Source organism: Scyliorhinus canicula, chromosome 9 (genome assembly GCF_902713615.1).
Source record: "Scyliorhinus canicula chromosome 9, sScyCan1.1, whole genome shotgun sequence".
Lineage (NCBI taxonomy): Eukaryota > Metazoa > Chordata > Chondrichthyes > Carcharhiniformes > Scyliorhinidae > Scyliorhinus > Scyliorhinus canicula.
In genome coordinates this window covers 13,446,234-13,467,492 of record NC_052154.1, presented here as the reverse complement: position 1 = coordinate 13,467,492, position 21,259 = coordinate 13,446,234, and the positions used below count along the sequence as shown (strand labels likewise).

The following is a 21,259-nucleotide window of genomic DNA, read 5'->3' as shown; positions in this document are numbered from 1 at the left end:
TCCCACGGTCTAAAGATGGGCAGGTTAGGTGGATTGGCCACCCTGAATTTCCCTGTTGTGTCCAAAGGTTAGGTAAGGTTACTGGGTTATGGGGATGGGGTGGAGGTATGGGCTTAAGTAGGGTGCTCTTTCCAAGTGGTGGTGTAGACTCGATGGGCCGAATGGTTTCCTTCTGCACTGTAAATTCTATGATTCTATTTGGCCTGGGAGAGGACACTCACATTGGTATGCCTATCCTGCCAGTGGATTTTCAGGATTTTACAGAGGCAGCATTGGCAGCATCCTCTCCAAGGATTTAAGGTGTCTTCTGTACATTGTCCATGACTCTGATGCATACAGGAGGGCGGGGACCATGGTTGTTCTGTAGACCATGTGCTTGGTGCTGGGTTTGAGGTCTCGGTCTTCGAACACTGTTCCTCAGGTATCCGGAAACTGCATGACAATCATTTAACTATATCTGAAGTGTTGTCACCGTTGTAATGTCGAAAAAATGGTAACCTATTAGTGCATAGCAAGCTCCCACAAATAACAATGTGACATTTACTGTATTTGTAGGTTTATGATGTGGATTGAGGGACAAATATTCTTTGAAATAGCGCCGTGGGATCTTTTAGTCTCAATCTCTCCTGAGCACCATCTGCGCCTTGGTTTTCCACCTCAAAATGAAAATAATGAAAATCCGACCGTGGAAATATTCGCAGTGGAGCAAGTTGATCCACTGCTAACCCATTGCCCTTAATTGCAACAATATTTATATGCTACCTTTAGCGGGAAGGTCTGGCTGCACAGTGGGTAGTGTCCCTGCATCTGAGCCAGAAACTCTGGCTTTCAGTGCCACCCCAGGACTTGATAGTCAAGGTGTGTTCCTAAGGCGACCACATGGGTTATGTGTTAACCTGCAAATCCTTCCAACATGCGCCATTGGTAAGATGGGGGAGATTACTTTTCAGCCATGTGATGGAAAGAATGGGAGAGCTTCTGCCATCAATATCCATAGCTCCAGACAACAGCATTCATGGAAGAGTGTACGTTGCCAGCGAAACCTGGACTCCCCGAGGGAACATTAACACACCACCACCTTTAATGTACAAGGCAACATTTGACACTGAGTTGATCAACATTCGTCCATCTTATTGAGGTAATAGACATGTAGCAAATCCACTGGTCATGGGATAGTTTCATATGCTCCAATTTTTCTGATGGCTGAAGACACCAACACATGAGAGGTAGGTTCTGCTGTAAGGGTTGCATATGAGGTGGTTGTGGGTTGTTGTTTTTGGTTTTGGCACCTTTTGTCAAGCTACTGTCGCCACTGCTCACCATGGTGGCACATGCCAGCCCACAGGTAATGTTGCCACTTCTCTCTGTATCTCCCACATGTGAAAATTGATGTCTCGGGCCTCCATTCTTGAAGCAGAGTTTCGGGTGTACTGATGACTCCGGTTACCTCCCCAGACAGAATATTCTTAAGAATGCACCTGGTTTCCATTGTGAAAATGTGCCTGGAGCTCTACCTTGATGAGTGCCAGCATACCTAGAGATTTGCCTTTGGTGCAGAAGGAGCCACATTCACGATTTGTCCTTCCATGAGATGCCAGAAATCCCCTAGACATCAAAGATGCAAATTGTTGAACTTCTTGTCTTGATAACTCTAAGTTGTCCATGCTTCACAAGTCTCATCTCGGTTTTGAGAGTCAGCTTGATGTTATTCCATTCATGTTTTGTGAGTTGGTCAAAGCTGCTTTCCCTAAGTGCGTATTGAGCTTTGCATCAAGACCCAATTGGTCTCTGAGCGGAAGGGCCATACTTCACATAGAAACATAGAAAATAGGAGCAGGAAGAGGCCATTCGGCCCTTTGAGCCAACTTCGACATTAATTATGTTCTTGGATGATCATCAAACTCAATAACCTATTATCGCTCCCCCCCCCCCCCCCCCCACCACTTTCCGGCCTGAACACCATAACCCTTAATCCCTTTATTCTTCAAAAAACTATCTATTTTTATCTTAAAAACATTTAATGAAGGAGCCTCAACTGCTTCACTGGGCAAGGAATTCCATAGACTCACAAACCTTTGGGTGAAGAAGTTCCTTCTAAACTCAGTCCTAAATCTACTTCCCCTTATTTTGAGGCTATGCCCCCCTAGTTCTGCTTTCACCCGCCAGTGGAAACAACCTGCCCGCATCTATCCTATCGATTCCCTTCATAATTTTATATGTTTCTATAAGTTCCCCCCTCATCCTTCTAAATTACAACGAGTACAGTCCCAGTCTACTCAACCTCTCCTTGTAATCCAACCCCTTCAGGTCTGGAATTAACCTAGTGAATCTCCTCTGCACACCCTCCAGTGCCAGTACGTTCTTTCTCGGGTAAGGAGACCAAAACTGAACACAATACTCCAGGTGTGGCCTCACTAACACCTTATACAATTGCAGCATAACCTCCCTAGTCTTAAACTCCATCCCTTTAGCAATGAAGGACAAAATTCCATTTGCTTTCTTAATCACCTGCTGCACCTGTAAACCAACTTTTTGAGACACATGCACGAGCACACCCAGGTCTCTCTGCACAGCAGCATGCTTTAATATTTTATCATTAAAATAATAAACCCTTTTGCTGTTATTCCTACCAAAATGGATAACCTCACATTTGTCAACATTGTATTCCATCTGCCAGACCCTAGGCCATTCACTTAACCTATCCAAATCCCTCTGCAGACTTCCAGTATCCTCTGCACTTTTCGCTTTACCACTCATCTTAGTGTTGTCTGCAAACTTGGACACATTGCCCTTGGTCCCCAACTCCAAATCATCTATGTAGATTGTGAACAATTGTGGGCCCAACACGGATCCCAGAGGGACACCACTAGCTACTGATCGCCAACCAGAGAAACACCCATTAATCCCCACTCTTTGCTTTCTATTAATTAAGCAATCCTCTATCCATGCTACTACTTTACCCTTAATGCCATGCATTTTTATCATATGCAGCAAGCTTTTGTGTGTCACCTTGTCAAAGACTTTTTGGAAATCCAGATATACCACATCCATTGGCTCCCTGTTATCTACTGCACTGGTAATGTCCTCAAAAAATTCCACTAAACTTGTTAGGCACGACCTGCCCTTTTTGAACGCATGCTGTGTCTGCCTAATGGGACAATTTCCATCCAGATGCCTCGCTAATACTTCTTTGATGCATCTTCCCAACTACCGAAGTTAAGCTCACTGGCCTATAATTACCCGCTTTCTGCCTACCTCCTTTTTTAAACAGTGGTGTCATGTTTGTTCATTTCCAATCCGCTGGGACCACCCCAGAGTCTGGTGAATTTTGGTAAATTATCACTAGTGCATTTGCAATTTCCCTAGCCATCTCTTTTAGCACTCTGGGATGCATTCCATCAGGTCCAGGAGACTTGTCCACCTTTAGCCCCATTAGCCTGCCCATCACTACCTCCTTAGTGATAACAATCATCTCAAGGTCCTCACCTGTCATAGCCTCATTTATATCAGTCACTGGCATGTTATTTGTGTCTTCCACTGTGAAGACCGACCCAAAACACCTGTTCAGTTCTTCAGCCATTTCCTCATCTCCCATTATTAAATCTCCCTTCTCATCCTCTAAAGGACCAATATTTACCTTAGCCACTCTTTTTTGTTTCGTATATTTGTAGAAACTTTTACTATCTGTTATTATATTCTGAGCAAATTTACTCTCATAATCTATCTTGCTCTTCTATATAGCTTTTTTTGTAGCATTCACTTGTAAATTGACACTGGCCCACAGATCTTTTGATTCTCTCTTTCTGATTGGCATGATCTGAAGATTGCCAATCATCTCTTATTGCATGTTATCACTCTGGGGTAAGGCGAGCGGGAAGACCCCAAGAACTACCTCAGCTGGCACAAGGATTGTACGCATAATGTTGATGTTATTCTGTAGTGCAAACTAGCCATCTAGTCAACTGATCTAATAGGACCACAATATTTCTAATGCTGACAGCCAAATTGTAGTGTGTCCCTAAAAGCTCCATTATCTGTTTCATGCACTGCTTCAGATGTCAGGAAACTTCTTTCAGCCTCTGGTAGCCTCTGTCTCACTTTCTTCCCTGATAGTTAAGTCAACAATCTCCTCCAAATCAGGAAGTTCTTGTCCTGAGTTCTTCAGCCTCTTCAACAAAATCAATCCTCCTCAAGATTATTTTCCATTCTTTCCTTATTCGCAAAGTTGTGCAGGATACGGCAACCAAGCACAGTGAGCGGGTGTGTTTGGGAGTGTACTGCAGTGCTCCATTTTACCTATAGAGGCACCAAAACCTTTTGAGAACTTCAATAGTTCTTGAAACTAAAATGACACATGTGTCTCATTCTACCGATGTTCAGATGCTATAAGGTGGCACTCAATGTAAATTCATGAGCGAGAGAAGGAAGAGAAATGCTGGTTCCCCATAATCCATCCTGACGTTTGACAGTCTTCTCTGAATACAGCTGAGGACCTGAAGAGTTTCAAAAATGTTGTGGCAAAACCCACATATTTGACTTTGGTAAAGCATCCAACTTGATTGGCACTCATTCCACCACCCTTCAACAGTCACTCCATCCACCACCTACGCACAATGGCAGCCGTGTGTACCACCCACAAGATGCACTGTAGCAACTCACCCAGGCTCCTTCAACAGCACCTTCCAAACCCGCGATCGCTATCATCTAGAAGGACAAGGGTGCCAGATGCATGTGAATACCTCCACCTATAGGTTACCCTCCAAGTCACTCACCATCCTGACTGGGAACTACATCGGCCGTCCCTTCACTTTTGTTGGGTCAAAGCCCTGAAACTTCCTCCCAAACAGCACTGTGGGTGTACTTACACCTCATGGACTGCAACAGTTCAAGATGTCAGCTTCTGACCTTCTGAAGGGCAATTAGAAATGATCAATAAATGCTGGCTTAGTCAATGACACCCAAACCCTGCAAATTAATATTAAAAATGAGGCACAAATAATTTGTCACTATTGGCCTTAAACAGTTTGTACATCCAAGCAGGGGAATCCCTTTTTATTCAGAAAAATGTCTTCAAAGTAGGAACTGACAGACGATTCTGAGTGTCTTCTATGACCTTTTGAATTCAAAGGATATTAAAATCGGGAGAGAGGCACACTGTGCTGCAAATCCAATATCTCACATTTATACTGTCACAAACATTAACATTTCCTGCAAAATGGGGTCACGTGATGTGAACATGGAAGCGGCTGTGTTTTTGCAAGCACAGGCTCTGCTCATCTTGTAATCCTTTATTTCATCCTGGTGCGTATTCCATATTTATCTTTTTCTTGGGATTTGAATTTGAATTTGATTTAGTGTCACATATACCGAGGTACAGTGAAAAGTATTATTCTTCGTACAGTCCAGACAGATTGTTCCATACATAAAAAAACATAGGACATACATGATACACAATGTAAGTACATAGGCACAGGCATCGGGTGAGCTTACGGCGTGTCGTGCTACTCAGTAGAAGAGATCAGATCAGTCCACAAGAGGGTCATTCAGGAGTCTGGTAACAGCGGAGAAGAAGCTGTTTTTGAATCTGTTAGTACGTGTTCTCAAACTTTTGTATCTCATGCTTGATGGAAGAGGTTGGAAATGAGAATAACCCGAGTGGGAGGGGTCTTTGATTACGCTGCCCACTTTCCCAAGGCAGCGGGAGGTGTAGACAGAGTCAATGGATAGGAGGTGGGTTTGTGAGATGGACTAGGTGGTGTTCACGACTATCTGAAGTTTCTTATTGTCTTGGGCAGGCTGTTACCATACCAGGCTGTGATGCAGCCAAATAGGATGCTTTCTATGTGCATCTGCAAAAATTGGTAAGAGTCAATCTGGACATGCCGAATTTCCTTAGTTTCCTGAGGAAGTATAGGCGCTGTTGTGCTTTCTGGTCGGAGCGTCGTCGTGGGTCGGCCAGGATAGATTGAGTGTTTATGTCTTGTGTTATGTCCGTGAGGGTTCCTGATTGCTGTTTTATGAAGAGGAGCCAAGATAAATTGTAGAGGATCCTCGTTTGACCATGGCGGTCGGAGTGGGCAGGGGTGGGGCCCAGCTTGCAGTGGCGTTCCTTCTGGTGAATGGGCTTTCACCTCAGCGGTGTTGTGTGTATCAGGATGACTTTGGCAACACAGATGGCGTTATTATCCTGAAATTCTTCTGAAATCCTGAATGTTACTCCCTTGAATTTATGTTGTTGATTGTTTATCATTGTCTTTTGTCCTGCAATGGTGTGCATGATATGAGCGCGAGGATGAGTGTCGCCTATTATTCTGTTCCAGCAAAAATCCTTATTGACTGGATTATGAGAAATGTGCACAGTTTTGCTCCTTTTTGTCAGTATGTGTTCCAATCCTTGTGTTTATGGGAGGGGAATGCTTTTTTGACACTCCTTACCCCGTTTATAATAAAGGTGAGTGGAGCCATAGCGGGGTGATGAGCGGATGTTTGGGGTGGAGTTGGGTTAGTTAAGTCCTCTCTGAGATTGAGGATAACCCCCCCAGTTCGGCCTAACCACATTGGGCTTTTATTTTGGTTTCCTTGTTATTTTGGATTGGATTGGATTGGATGTGTTTATTGTCACGTGTACCGAGGTACAGTGAAAAGTATTTTTCTGCAAGCAACTCAACAGATCATTCAGTACATGGGAAGAAAAGGGAATTAAACAAAATTCAAGAAAATACATAATAGGGCAACGCAAGATATACAATGTAACTGCATAAGCATTGGCATCGGATGAATCTGTAGAAGAAGTAGTGAAGAATCCGTGCTTGTCTCCTTTGATGACCTGGGCAGATTATTTGTCCTGGGGAGGAGTGACTCTTCCTTGAGGAGTTTATCCTTGGGTCTTTTTTCTTTGGAACGGTTAGCATGCGAGGAACTGAGTGGTACAAAGAACAACGAACAAAGAAAAGTACAGCCCTCCAAGCCCGTGCCGAGCATGCTGCCCGACTAAACTACAATCTTCTACACTTCCTGTGTCCGTATCCCTCTATTCCCATCCTATTCATGTATTTGTCAAGATGCCCCTTAAATGTCATTGTCGTCCCTGCTTCCACCACCTCCTCCGGCAGTGAGTTCCAGGCACCCACTACCCTCTGTGTAAAAAAGCTTGACCTGTACATCTCCTCTAAACCTTGCTCCTCGCACCTTAAACCTATGCCGCCTAGTAATTAACCCCTCTACCCTGGGGAAAAGCCTCTGACTATCCACTCTGTCTATGCCCCTCATAAGTTTGTAGACTTCTATCAGGTCGCCCCTCAACCTCCGTCGTTCCAGTGAGAATGTACCGAGTATATTCAACCACTCCTCATAGCTAATGCCCTCCATACCATGCAACATCCTGGTAAATCTCTTCTGCACCCTCTCTAGAGCCTCCACATCCTTGTGGTAGTGTGGCAACCAGAATTGAACACTATACTCCAAGTGTGGCCCAACTAAGGTTCTGTACAGCTGCAAAATGACTTGCCAATTTTTATACTCAATGCCCCGGCCAATGAAGGCAAGCATGCCGTATGCCTTCTTGACTACTTTCTCCACCTGTGTTGCCCCTTTCAGTGACCTGTGCACCTAGATCTCTCTGACTTTCAATACTCTTGAGGGTTCTACAATTCACTGTATATTCCCTACCTGCATTAGACCTTCCAAAATGCATTACCTCAAATTTGTCCGGATTAAACTCCATCTGCCATCTCTCCGCCCAAGTCTCCAAACGATCTAAATCCTTCTGTATCCTCTGACAGTCCTCATCGCTCTCCGCAATTCCACCAACCTTTATGTCGTCTGCAAACTTACTAATCAGACCAGTTACATTTTCCTCCAAATCATTTATATCTATATCTCTGGCTGTCACTTCTTAGAGCTCTTTTTGCTCTTGCAATTTCAAACAGCTTCTCATTGGTTCTGATGGTCAGTTGATGGAATTTTAAGCATATGTCTTACCAGAACAGCAAAGGTCCCAGCACTGATCCCTGTGGAACACCACTAGTCACAGCCTTCCAATTAGAAAAGCACCCTTCCATTGCTACTCTCTGCCTTCTATGACCTAGCCAGTTCTGTATCCACCTTGCCAGCTCACCCCTGTTCCTGTGTGACTTCACCTTTTGTTCCAGTCTACCATGAGGGACCTTGTGAAAGGCCTTACTGAAGTCCATATAGACAACATCCATTGCCCTACCTGCATCAATCATCTTTGTGACCTCTTCAAAAAACTCTATCAAGTTAGTGAGACACAACCTCCCCTTCACAAAACCATGCTGCATCTCACTAATACGTCCATTTGCTTCCAAATGGGAGTAGATCCTGTATCGAAGAATTCTCTCCAGTAATTTCCCTACCACTGACGCAAGGCTCACTGGCCTGAAGTTCCCTGGATTATCCTTGCTACCCTTCTTAAACAAAGGAACAACATTGGTTATTCTCCAGTCCTCTGGGACATCACCTGAAGACAGTGAGGATCCAAAGATTCCTGTCAAGGACTCAGCAATTTCCTCTCTAGCCTCCTTCAGTATTTCTGGGGTAGATCCCATCAGACCCTGGGGACTTATCTGCCTTAATATTTTTTAAAGACGCCCAACACCTCGTCTTTTTAGATCTCAATGTGACCCAGGCTATCTACACACCCTTCTCCAGACTCAACATCCACCAATTCCTTCTCTTTGGTGAATACTGATGCAAAGTATTCATTTAGTACCTCACCCATTTCCTCTGGCTCCACACATAGATGGTGGCACACACTGAGGTGGGTTTGGATAATCCTTGGTTGGTCTGTTGAAGAGAGAGTTTGTTTGCCATGGTTTTGCATTGTTGGAGCCCTTCCCCTTGAATCAGGGTATGTTTGAACATGAGTATCCTTCTCATTGTGGTTGGGATTTCCATGTGGAAGCAGTGCTTGTGTCTCTGTTGAGGCCGCTCTGTCGTATTTCTTAGTATACATCTTATAATGGCGGATGGGCCTGGATGGTGGTTAATATTTTTAGGTCAGCTAGGAATCCGTACCTCAGGGTTTTTGTTATTCTCTTCATCTGGGTGAGCAGGGTGCTGTTATTAATCCTGGTCCTGTCCAGTGGCTCAGGGGAAGTTCCCCTCATTGTACTGGAGAGGAAGGAATCGCCCTCCCCCGTCCCCCACTCCAGGGGGCACCCAATTGTTGGCTGTGTTGACGATTCTTCCACTCTCCGGTGATTGGGTCTCCCCGGCTGGGTCTGGCACAATCATTCTTTTTTTTATTGGTGTGAATGGGGGCAGTGGACTGCCCTAAATGTGGTTGGAGAAGGCAGGACCGGTTGGGGTGTAGGTTTTGGGGTGTACTGGAGGTTCTAGGGGTATTGATTCCTGTGTGTCAGGGTGTGCTGGTCGAGGACAGGTCCGTTGCTGTGGTTGGTATCCTGTCGCCCCCTGGAGCTTGGGATGTCCCTTCTCGAAGGGACATTCGGGGCATCCTGGGAGCCTGGGTTTTGCTTCTTCAATGTACAGAGGCCTCGGATTGAGCCAAGTCCAATACTTTAGTTGCTATCCTGTTGCCTTCCTAGAGGGTGGGTGGGTGGTATTATTGTTTGAATCAGCAGCTTGTTCTCCTCTTCATTAATGAGTGACCAGCGTGGGCCTGGGTGATATGGAACCATGGTTGGCTCCTGATCCTTTGCTATCCTGTGGTCTATTTCTGGTAGCTCTTCTCCCTTTCTGTTTTTTCTTTGGGTGGCCCTGAAGGTGTTGATCATAATCCAAACTTGTCGTTAGTGGTCCTCTTTATACAAATGTACAGAATGATGTTAGTTCTCTTCTGGGCGTAGACTGGTTATGTTGAGTTCTGGTTATGTTGCGTTCTGTGTAGGTAATTCCTCTTTGGAGCGCGGAGTTGTCGCCTATTTTCTTTTGTATGTTTTGTAAGGGTAGGTATAAAGAATCTGCGATTGGCTCTTGCATGGGTGCAGATGGGTCTGGCATCCAAGGAGAGGATGCTGTGATGTGTCGTTGGTGTCTTTGATGCTGTTGGAGTTGAGGGAAGTATATAGTTGCGTGCCTGAACATGAGGCGCAAATTTTCTCCTGAACTCTCACGGCAATGGCGAGCAGCTGCTGGGTGGGAGGGTGCGCACCAGTTTACCACATTTTCGTGGTTTCATCCTGTGTTTCCCTTGGTCTCTGGTGGGGCTTAAAGAGGCAGCTACCCATGTTTAATGGCTGTATTGAGCCATTCATTCTGTCCCCCTCTATATTCATGCATGTTTAGCCATATTACCTTACTAACTGCGATGTATCATTTTTGTAATCTTTGTTGCGTTGTTTGCACAACTGTAAAACCTTAATAAACACACTTATTTTAAAAATGCCCCCTAAACATGTGTTACCAGGGACTCAATCCCCCCACGCATGGGCTCTTTCGTTACGTTTGAAGTGTTGGCTAGTGCAGACTTGAGAGATGAACAGACACTTTCAACACTGATGAAGGTTCAACTCAATTTTATTAACTACTTCTAACTAATTAACACACGATGACGGTGGGTCTAAATGATGCTAACTTAAACTAGAGACCTAAGCCTTGTCCAAGCCAGTTGATTCTCTCAGCACGTGGTGTGAGTCTGTGCTGGGCTGGATGAGTTCTTGTTACACTGAGAGGCAGCACCCAGAATGAGCGGGAACCGTGGTGCCCTCTGCCTTTATAGTGTGTGTATTCTAACTGGTGATTGGCTGCGGTGTTTGTACATGTTGATTGGTCCCTGTGTGTGTCCATCAGTGTGTGTCTGCACCATGACATACTGGTGTATATTATGACAACTTTGTCTCTGCATTTAGATCGCTCACTCGAGAAGACGGTCTCCCCTTTGGTACAAATAGGTAGAATTTTCACATTGAAGGAGCAGAAACGCTGGACTTTCTCAAACTCAATTAAGTGATCTTGTGTGAATTTGACCGCCGATTGAGAATCACACAGTTAACTAACACTGTTAGTGAGCAGCAACGTGAGGATGATTAGTGGTTGTTAGCTTTCTCAAATGATTTGTACTTGTGATACAGCCAGTGCTGACAAAGCCACATTTATGCAATGATACATCATACCGGCATGATACGATAACTGCAGAATGTGTGAAGGTTTAGTTATCTGGTAGTGATATCGCACTGGATGTTCCTTGCTGCTGCTGATTGTAGCTACTCTTGTCCGGAGATCTACTGTCATTGTATGTCCAAAGATGTGCAGGTTAGGTGGATTGGCCATGCTAAATTGCCCGTAGTGTAAGGTTAATGGGGGGATTGTTGGGTTACGGGTATACGGGTTGCGTGGGTTTGAGTAGGGTGATCATTGCTCAGCACAACATCGAGGGCCGAAGGGCCTGTTCTGTGCTGTACTGTTCTATGTTCTATGTTCTATGTATGTCACGCTCTCTTGTGCCATCCTGACACATCCACGCGTCTGCAGCCGTTCTGTGATTCCCATCATCCAACTGTGCCGAGGTCGATCCCTCTCTCTCTGCTGCCCTGCACTTTGCCCCCTTTCAGCTCTGATCAAATGGGCAAAATACTGACATTGTCTTCTCTGGCTGTCACTTCTTAGAGCTCTTTTTGCTCTTGCAATTTCAAAAGCTTCTCATTGGTTCTGATGGTCAGTTGATGGAATTTTAAGCATACGTCTTGCCATCCACATTGCAAAGGCCTCTCTTTTCAACATTGGATCTTTACTTATTTTCCAGATAATTATGTCACATTGTGAATTCATGACAGCTGGTGAAAGAAAGAGAACTTTTGTTTATAATATAGTCTTTATTCGAATCACAGAATTTACAGTGTAGAAGGAGGCCATTCGGCCCAGCGGGTCTGCACCGACCCTTGGAAAGGGCACCCTAATTAAGCCCACACCTCCAATCTATCTCCATAATCCAGTAACCCCCACCTAACCTTTTTTGGACACTAAGGGCAATTTAACATGACCAATCCACTTAACCTGCACATCTTTGGACTGTGGGAGGGTACCGGAGCACCCGGAGGAAACCAATGCAGACATGGGGAGAACGTGCAGACTCCACACAGACAGTGACCCAACCCTGGAGCTGTGAAGCAACTTTGCTAACCACTGTGCTACCATGCCACCCACGCCCAGTGACACAGTAGTGTCACAAGTAGGCTTACATTAGCACTGCAATGAAATTACTGTGAAATTTCCCTAGTCACCCCATTCCGGCACCTGTTCAGGTACACTGAGGGAGAATTCAGAATGTCCAATTCACCTAACAAGCATGTCTTTCAGGACTTGTGGGAGGAAACCGGAGCATCCGGAGGAAACCAACGCAGACACAGGAAGAACGTGCAGACTCCGCACAGGCAGTGACACAACCTGGGACCCTGGCACTGTGAAGCAACAGTGCTAATCACTGTGTTACCGTGCCAGATATAGTGTTGCACACGTGGGTCCTGCCCACAGGTTGGCACACCGGCGGGAGGCCCTGGTCACTTCGGCGGGGGAGACCTGACAGAGTCAGGCACTTAAGTGGGCAGCGCTGGGCTTTCTCCAGAATTCAGGAGCCCGGTGGCAGAAAACGCAGCCCCTGAGAGCTTTGATAAAAACAGGGGGAGGCAGCTCTCCATTGCCTGTCAGCACCACCAGCAGCAGTGGATGCTGCCGGGAATGCACCCACCAGAAGCCTTGGATTGATGAGGAACTCAGGCATGGGAAAGTGAAGGCGGGATAGTGGTTGCTGTCGGATGCAAGCTCAAGAGGGTAGCTCACAGCGGGCACCTTTCTCCCTGACACCGGGTCCTTCCATTTGGCACTATGTGCCTTAGATTTACTGGGCAGGCCTTCAATAATCATGGGAGGTTAGGGAGAATCCTTGATCCACCGCTGAATCCCGATTGACTCAGGGATAATGTGTTTAATTAGCCAGCTGGTGGATTCCCCGAGTCTGCCCATTACCAATTTTCCCGTCGGGAGAAATGGGGTGTTGTGACCTTCGAAGCAGGCCTGCCTGCCAACTCTCCCTCTCTGGTAACCCCTATTAAATCCAGTCCAATGTCACCTCATTAGTTAATGTCAAGCTACATCCGCCATTGGCCACTGTCCAAGGATATTGCATCATTTATGTATCATTAGTCAGCTGCAGCCTTTTTCCATACCACACCTGTTGTTACTTTGGTAGCAGATTGTTTCAAAATAGAATTATAGGCCCTAAGGGAATTTGTTTTTATTGAAGAGTCCAAATAAGATATTTGGGAACGGGTTACATGTGGAATCTAAGCAGGGAACGTGACAAAAATAAAACTTTTTACTGTTTCTGCTGCTGTGAGGTATTGACTTCATTTCTGTCCTAGTAGATATATCGAGCTTAATTTTATCAAAACCTGGCAAAGTGTCAGTTCCGGTGGGAAAACTGAAGCAAATCCTGCCAGCGCCGGCAGTGGGAAGTCCAGAGCAGATGTTCACTTTACGAGCCATGGACAATGGGTGTCCTCCCATTCTATGTGGTGCCAGCTCTTTCAGGACCTGATCATGGTGGTCCACCAACTCCCGGGTCAGACTCAGTCCTCTCCAGCACTGAAGCTTTGATATCTGTAACTAGGATGTCCGAGGTTGGAAGACCCTTTGCCAGTAGTGTCCACCATCTGTGGTGCTGCTCCCAGAGGAGCTACGGGCCCAGCCTCCTCTTCAGGGCACTGGTTCTGGCAGCAGCACATCAATATCCCCGCTGCTGTTCTATCGCTGTGAGAAGAACCGCCAACTCAACTGGCTCCATGATTCTCCAGAAGCATCCACCGAAAAGAAGAGAGCACCAAAGTGAGCGATGAGGACTTCTGACAGAGCCCCGACGCTCAGCCCTCCACCCTTCTTGGGCATCCACCTCTCCACTCGGCCTCATACCCTCCCCTCTCACACTATGCCGCATCCCCACACTTGGCCCTCCCAAATCCACCTGGATGAGATGCGTGGACCCTTGAAAGTCTCAGTTGCACCTTACCCCTGACCATTCTCTCTCTCTCTCCCCCCCCCCCCCCCAACCCAGGCATTCATGCAAGGGCAGTTGAGTGGATGTATGGGACCAGCATCTGCGTCCTCACGGGGAATCTCAAAGACGCACCTTTAACATGGTGAGTTATGATAGATACCATGATCACACCTTGCACAGAGGAACACATCAATGTTACCTGTGTAATGTTAGCACTTGTATTAGCATTGGAGTTCAATATTTGGAGCTAATGCTCCCAAAGGGTTAAGAACTTGGCTCCAATCAGTGGCACTGATGTTTAACTCTGCAGGTTGCATTGGTACATTGCAAGTCAAGGATGGGTGAGGCAGCATTTCAGCCAAATGACCGCCTCTTGTGGCAGATGTGGCACAGCTGGTTTGAGTGAGGCCTTTAATTAACATGAAAAACACATCCCGAGAGAGCACCCTCATTCTCCCAGGTCACAAGGGGTGCATAGCCGGCAAACCTTCCATCACCCACAGCTTACCATGCCAGCACTAATTCCTGAAAGTCAAACTTCCCTGACACGTGGATTTGAGTTTCCATTCACCAGCCCAACATGGAGCAGACGGGAAGTAATGCCAACCTTCAGACCCACGAAGCCTCAACACGAAGGTAAGGTACGGTCTGCGACCAACCTCTCTTGAAAGACTGAACCCCACCCCCCCTGGCCCCGAGTTGAATTTTATCAGTGTTTCCCGCTTCCTCTCCGGTGCACCCTGAGCACTTAGCACCCTGGAGGGTGATGGCTGATTGAGAGGTCACCTCCAATATCCCGCTCGAGGGTGAGGCTGCCAGGTTCACGTTTATATAAACCTGTTGTAAATGGCGCTGGTGTGACATCCCGCCAGCTACCGCTGAATATTCAAAGGAACAAAGTTCTGGAGTGCGGCCTCGCTAATGACATGCTGGTGTATAAAAATGGGCTTCCAGGGCTCCCGTGGTGTGTTTCACGTTACTCCACCGGGGTGAGGAGGGGATGTTGAAAATCAGAAAACACAATCTTGCCAGAGACAATCGCGCTTTTCAATTCTTATCGGATTTTTAGCCAATGTCACCACTCTCAATGACGGATAACGCTGGCTCAAAATTGCCCCTATTGCTAAAAGTCAGTTACACTCAAAACTGTGTTTTGACACACGGTCAAGGCAAGGCCAGTTACCAGATATGCACTGAGATTTCCGAAATAATCTGGAAGGAGATTCACTGAAATCGCAGAGAAAGGGCACACACAGCTTTACACCATGGCCGGAATTCTCCAGCCGCTCACTGGCACCTGGATTTGACCCCTGTGGAAATTCAATCCCATTATCAATCCCATTGCTGCTTCCTCACCTCCAACTCACACCCATACTTCCCACTTATGGCATTCATCTCAACCAGAAAGACATCATGGATGGTTAAAAAGGGAACTGTCATGTATTTACATTTCAATGTAATCCCGTGGACATAGCTATTAGGGGCTGGTTTAGCACACTGGGCTAAATCGCTGGCTTTTAAAGCAGACCAAGGCAGTCCAGCAGCACGGTTCAATTCCCGTATCAGCCTCCCTGAACAGGTGCCGGAATGTGGCGACTAGGGGCTTTTCACAGCAACTTCTTTGAAGCCTACTCGGGACAATAAGCCATTTACATTTACTATTTTACCAACTGCAAGAGGAATAGTTAAACTTGTGGTGATTTGAATATCTACAGTGTCTCCTTGGTAATTTTCATTAATCCATTTACTTTTAGTGAATCAATTTTGTCATTTAGTCACGGTCTAGTGAAATGTTGATTCCACCACTTTCCAAAGCCAAGGAGGAGGGCATGAGGACCATGCAGCATAAGCAGTGAGCCTAAAATACATCAGCGTTGGTGTCCTGTTTGATCTCTGTACACGGTTACCGAGATATAGAACAGGTAAAGGAAAATATCTACCTGTAGAAAGTGACTGTTTAACCGGTCTTACATCCTTCCAACCCTGTAACCCTTCGAGAAATCTGACCTCTTGTGAATCTCCCACTTCCTTGGTCCCACAATTGCCGGCATGCCTTTGGCAAGTCGCGCCCTACACTCAGGAATGCCCTCTCTGAAACGCTCTGCCTCTCTACCTCTCAGTTTTAAAACTCTGCGTACAACACATCAGACTGAGCTGTTGGGCACCTGTCTTCGTGTCGCTTTCTCTGGCTCAGATGTTGTTGGATTACACTCCCGTGAAATGGCAATCTGGACGTTTTACTACTCCAAAGGTGCTATATAATTCCAAGTTGTTATTGCTGGCGTTGTGTCAAGTGCGATTAAAGGAATCATTCTGGAGGCAAGTCTGTATGACCTAAGAACATACGTGTCAGACACCGAGAGGCCAGGTGAATGGGTTGATCAATGAGGACAGTAGGGTCAGTGACTGGATTGAAGCTCAGTCACTGTGGGGTGACTGACTGGTTGTGTGTGAACTGGGCCGGGATTCTCCCCTACCCGGCGGGGCGGGGGTCCCGGCATACCGGAGTGGCGCCAACTACTCCGGCATCGGGCCTCCCCAAATTCTCCTCATCTGTAGGGGCTAGGCCCGCGCCGGAGTGGTTGGCACCATGCCGACTGGTGCCAAAACTGGCGCCAACAGCCTTTGACGGCCGCCGGCCGGCGTCGGGGCTGGCCGAAAGGCCTTCGCCGGTTCGCGCATGTGCTGGTGCGTCAGCGGCCGCTGACGTCACCACCGGCGCATGCGTGATAGGGGGGGTCTCTTCCGCCTCCGCCATGGTGGAGGCCGTGGTGGCTGCGGCAGAAATAGAGTGCCCCCACGGCACTGGCCCGTCCGCCGATCGGTGGGCCCCGATCGCGGGCCAGGCCACCGTAGGGGGCACCCACTGGGGTCCAATCGCCCCGCCACTCCTGCCGGGACCAGAGGTGCTCCAATTCCTGCCGGCGGGAGAAGCCTGTTAGCGGTGGGACTTCGGCCCATCGCGGGCCGGAGAATCGCCGCGGGGGGCACGCCGACCGGCGCGGCATGATTCCTGCTCTCGCCGATTCCCGGGTGGCGGAGAATTCCGACCACGGCGGGGGCAGGATTTACGCCGGCTCCGGGCGATTCTCCGACCCTGCGGGGGGTCGGAGAATTCCGCCCCTGATGTTGGGGAGATCTCAGAAGCTCAAAACTGTAACAAAGGGTTAGGTTAGAATAGATACCTCGGAGTGGCGTCAAAAGCTGGAATCTGACTGAGGGGTTCAGTTAAATATAGAATATTGGCAATGTGGGAATGAATAGTAGACCTGTAATTTAATCAAGGGGTTTGAGATGATGTCGTAAGATCAGAGTTTGAGTGCTTTATAGCTGCGATATGAGTCTTGAGATTAGATTACAGCTTTGTGATTGTCATGCTAGTTACTGGTACCTTTTAATATTTATGATACATTTTGTTTTAATTTGATTTGTAATCCTCTCCTGCCTTTTTTGTTCTGTTTGAGGGAGCAATGGCAGACAAGGCGGGGGCTAGCTGTCCTGCACGGTAGCACAGTGATTAATATTGTTGCTTCACAGCGCCAGGGTCCCAGGTTTGATTCCCGGCTTGGGTCACTGGCTGTGTGGAGTTTGCACGACCTTGCTGTGGCTGCACGGGTTTCCTCCGGATGCTCCGGTTTCCTCCCACAAGTTCTGAACGATGTGTTTGTTAGGTGAATTGGACATTCTAAATTCTCCCTCTGTGTACACGAACAGGCGCCGGAATGTGGCGACCAGGGGATTTTCACAGTAACTTCATTGCAGAGTTAATGTAAGCCTACTTGTGACAATAATAAAGATTATTATTGTTATTGTGCTCCATGCGCTTAGACACCCTCCAGTGCAGAAGGAGGTTTTTCGCCCCATCGAGTCTGCACTGACCCTTTGAAAGAACACTCCACATAGGCCCAAATCCGCCAACCTATCTCTGTAAACCCACCCCAAACGGACAATTATCATGGCCAATCCACCTAACCTGCACACTATGGACTGTGGGGGAAACCGGAGCACCCAGAGGAAACCCACGCAAACATGGGGAGAATTTGCAGACTCCGCACAGTCACCCAAGGTCGGAATCATCCTGGGTACCTCGTGCTGTGAGAGAGCAGTGCTAACCACTGTGCCACCTCGCCGCCCTTTAATCGCCGTGACCAACGTGCCGCAGGTCTAATTATCTATGAAAGAGTTGTGGAAAACTGCATCCAGCACACATTGTTTGGCCACTTCTTCCCCCTCTCTTACCTCCTGGGAGCACTTATATTGGATTGGCACCAACCTTACACTTGTGTCCTTCTACAAAAGATTCTTATTCATCTGACAGCACAACCCCGGAGCTTTGGCAGGCTGCTTCACCACGGAAGTGCCCACTGCTTTTTTTTACCTTTTGGATCTTAGGAGTTTCCGCTTCTGTTCGCGGTGGGCATGCTTGGCGGCACGATTGGAAAATATCGCGAGACAGCCGAGCCGCATTTCCCAATGGCATAAAGGCAGGGCACAATCGTCCCCAGGCCCCCGTCAGTGGCGGGCCGCGTTTCTCACCGTCCAATGCCTGGAACATCATTACAATAATTTGCGTATCATTTTATAACTCCATACACTGAAATCATCGCCCCACGTGAAATTTAAATCTCAGAGTGGCGTGATCTCAGATCAGTGCCATGTACTCCTGGGATCAAAAGGCGTGCACTCGGTGAGCAGAACTCTGAGGGGAGCTTGGAGGTACACCCAACTTGGCCAAGCACTCGCAACACGGTAGAACGTCTTCATGCAGTGGTCTATGGGCAAGTCTGCAGGGTAGCTTCTTCATTACTGCCTTGTGGTCCTTGGGGCATGGGATTCAGTGCAGGGCGGAAGGGAGGGAGAGAAAGGATACCGTGGAGCACAGGCTTCGGAGAGGGATGGGTAGGGATTCAGCAAAGACGGAAGGTTGCACACAATTACAGGATGGGGGACTGTGCAGGGAGGTGGGATGAAGACAAGGGCAAGGCAAATGGAAAAACAAGTCAAAGATGAGCGCTTGAGTTCGACTGACATGCTTGGAGTAAGGCTATGTCACGCATTTGTGGCACTCAAGCAGCACGAATGTGTGAGAGTGCCAATGATTACTGCTCTCAATTAAAACTTGATACACAGACTTCCAAATTTAATGACTGCTATGGTTTGGCAGTACCATTCGGTGACTGGGCAAGCAAGAATATTCCCTCAGAAAAGCGACCATCTCACAATGTCCGCGGATAGCATCTCGAATCCTTTGCTCCATGTTGAAATCCCTATTTACAAGAGTCCTTCATGGTCCAAGCTAAATGCAAAGCCTCGGAGTGCAGGTTAGAACAATGCCTGTGCCTGGGGTGAGAGCTCAGGATTCAGTCAAGTGGTCAAAGCTGTCACCACCTGGTCATGGGGCGGGGATGGTGTTGGGGTTTTGCTCAACCATCATGTGCACTAAAGAATGGGCATCCATGTTGTGGCCAGAAATCTCCGGATTTGTCCATGGGCCTTGAGAGCTGCAGGTGATGAATGGACAAAGAGTGGTCCTGAGCAGACTAATGCTAACCGTCAAGTTTCTCTCTTTGATACTGCAGCGAGGAGACCATCAGGAAGATAGAGCAAGGTGATCCCGCTGTTTGCCTCTTCGCTCATCAGCAGGAGAGAAGATGAAGAAGAATGAAATGGCAGGGCTTGGCTTGCCAAAGGCAGGAGCAGAAAACTCAGCAGCAGGAATTCCTCTGCTTGCATAGGATGAACCCCAGAGATTTGTCATTCATAGACACCTTGCTAGACCAAGGATCTACAGGTGGTTCTCAACTTTCCTGAAGGTGATTAAGAACTCGTATCACTGAAGGCTGCGCATGACCAGGGAACTGGTTGGTCACCTGCTGCAGGATTTGCCGCCATGGGGACCTGGAGGACATCCACTGCCAACGTCACTGAAAGTTATAGCAGTGCTGAATTGTTACACCAGTGGCCCATTCCAGGGCTACACAGGTGACCTCTGTGGGATCCCGCAAGCCTCCACGCACAAGTTCATCCAGGAGGTCACGGAGGCAATCTCTGCGTGGGCACACAGCTTTGTGCATGTTCACCATTTTCAGGCAAGCCAGAAGAGAAGAGCGCTGAGATATTGTACAGATCCCTGGGTTTCCACAGATGCAGGGTGCCAGCTACTGCACTCACATGTCACTCAGATATCTGGGACATCAAGCAGTGAACGATGTGAACCACAAGGGCCTCCACTCGCTGAACGTTCAGCTGATCTGTGACCACACCCTGTAATGGCTGTGCAAGGTTCCCAGGGAGTGTGCACGACACCTACATTCTCAGACATGCTCAGATCCCTGATGTTTTTCTGAGTGGTCAAAGACTGCGGGGTAGAGAGAAGGCTCAATGAGGCTCATGCTGCAACTCTCACTTCGGTGGAGCAGATCATAGGGATGGAGAAGATGAGGTTCCAGTGCGTGGACCAGTCTAAGCTCCTGCAATATAATCCACCGAGAGTGTCACGCATCATCCTTGCCTGCTGCGCCCACAACCAGGTTCAGGAAAAGAGGGAAGAGCTACCTGAGGAGGAGATGGAGGAGTGTCCTCCGATGAGGAGGATGTCGACGGCGATGAGGATGACGAAGATATTGAGGGTGAAGACAGTCCATAGATCCTCACAAAGTTTATGTGAATGTCTCCTGTCTGGTTAATGGCAGCTCACTTGCGCTCAATGATTAGGATCATCTCATTGTGATGCAATGGGGAAAGTTTAACTTCTCCTGATCCATTGGTATCCTTCGTGAGCTGAACCCTTCAGGACAACAGTGTCACGGGTGACACAAACCGAGGAGTTTGGACACACCGTACCTCAAAGGAACAGAGTGCGTAGAGGAGAATGACAGACCTCTGTGATGCCATCTCAGGACGCATGCAGTCCCATCAATATGGAAGGATGGTGTGCACAGTGACTGTGAAGGTGTACCATCCGTCCGCTGGGAAGGTTGTACACAGCACAGTGAGGAGGATCTGGACTGAGGCCACTGCCTTTGTCGAGTGTAGGAATCCAGTTTTCAGCTCAGACTGACAGGAACACTGTTCATCATAACAAGGAGCCATAGGCAGGGTGACGTTGATGGGTGTTTATTTACACTGGTTAACATTATATACAACTGATTAATACCTGAGCCTACACTGTGCAACAACACCTTCTTGATCTTTATAACCCTGCTGCTATGACTTGGTGCAACTCCAACGGCCACAGTGGAGGTGGGGGCAGCCTGCTGACTGCTACACTATGTTGTTTGTGATGAC

At 47.6% G+C, this 21,259-nt stretch overlaps 1 long non-coding RNA gene across 2 annotated transcripts in view; it reads left to right on the top strand.

The window, feature by feature from the left end:
• The window catches only part of LOC119971098, a 338,749-nt gene that overhangs the window by 243,602 nt on the left and 73,888 nt on the right, over positions 1–21,259 (top strand). Inside the window, exon 1 of one of the 2 annotated variants that reach the window (XR_005461736.1) lies at positions 5,225–5,301. The exons of the other annotated variant lie outside the window; for it this stretch is intronic. This is a non-coding gene — a long non-coding RNA (uncharacterized LOC119971098). Of the gene's footprint in view, positions 1–5,224; positions 5,302–21,259 lie in introns of those variants that run through there. 2 annotated transcript variants of the gene reach the window in all.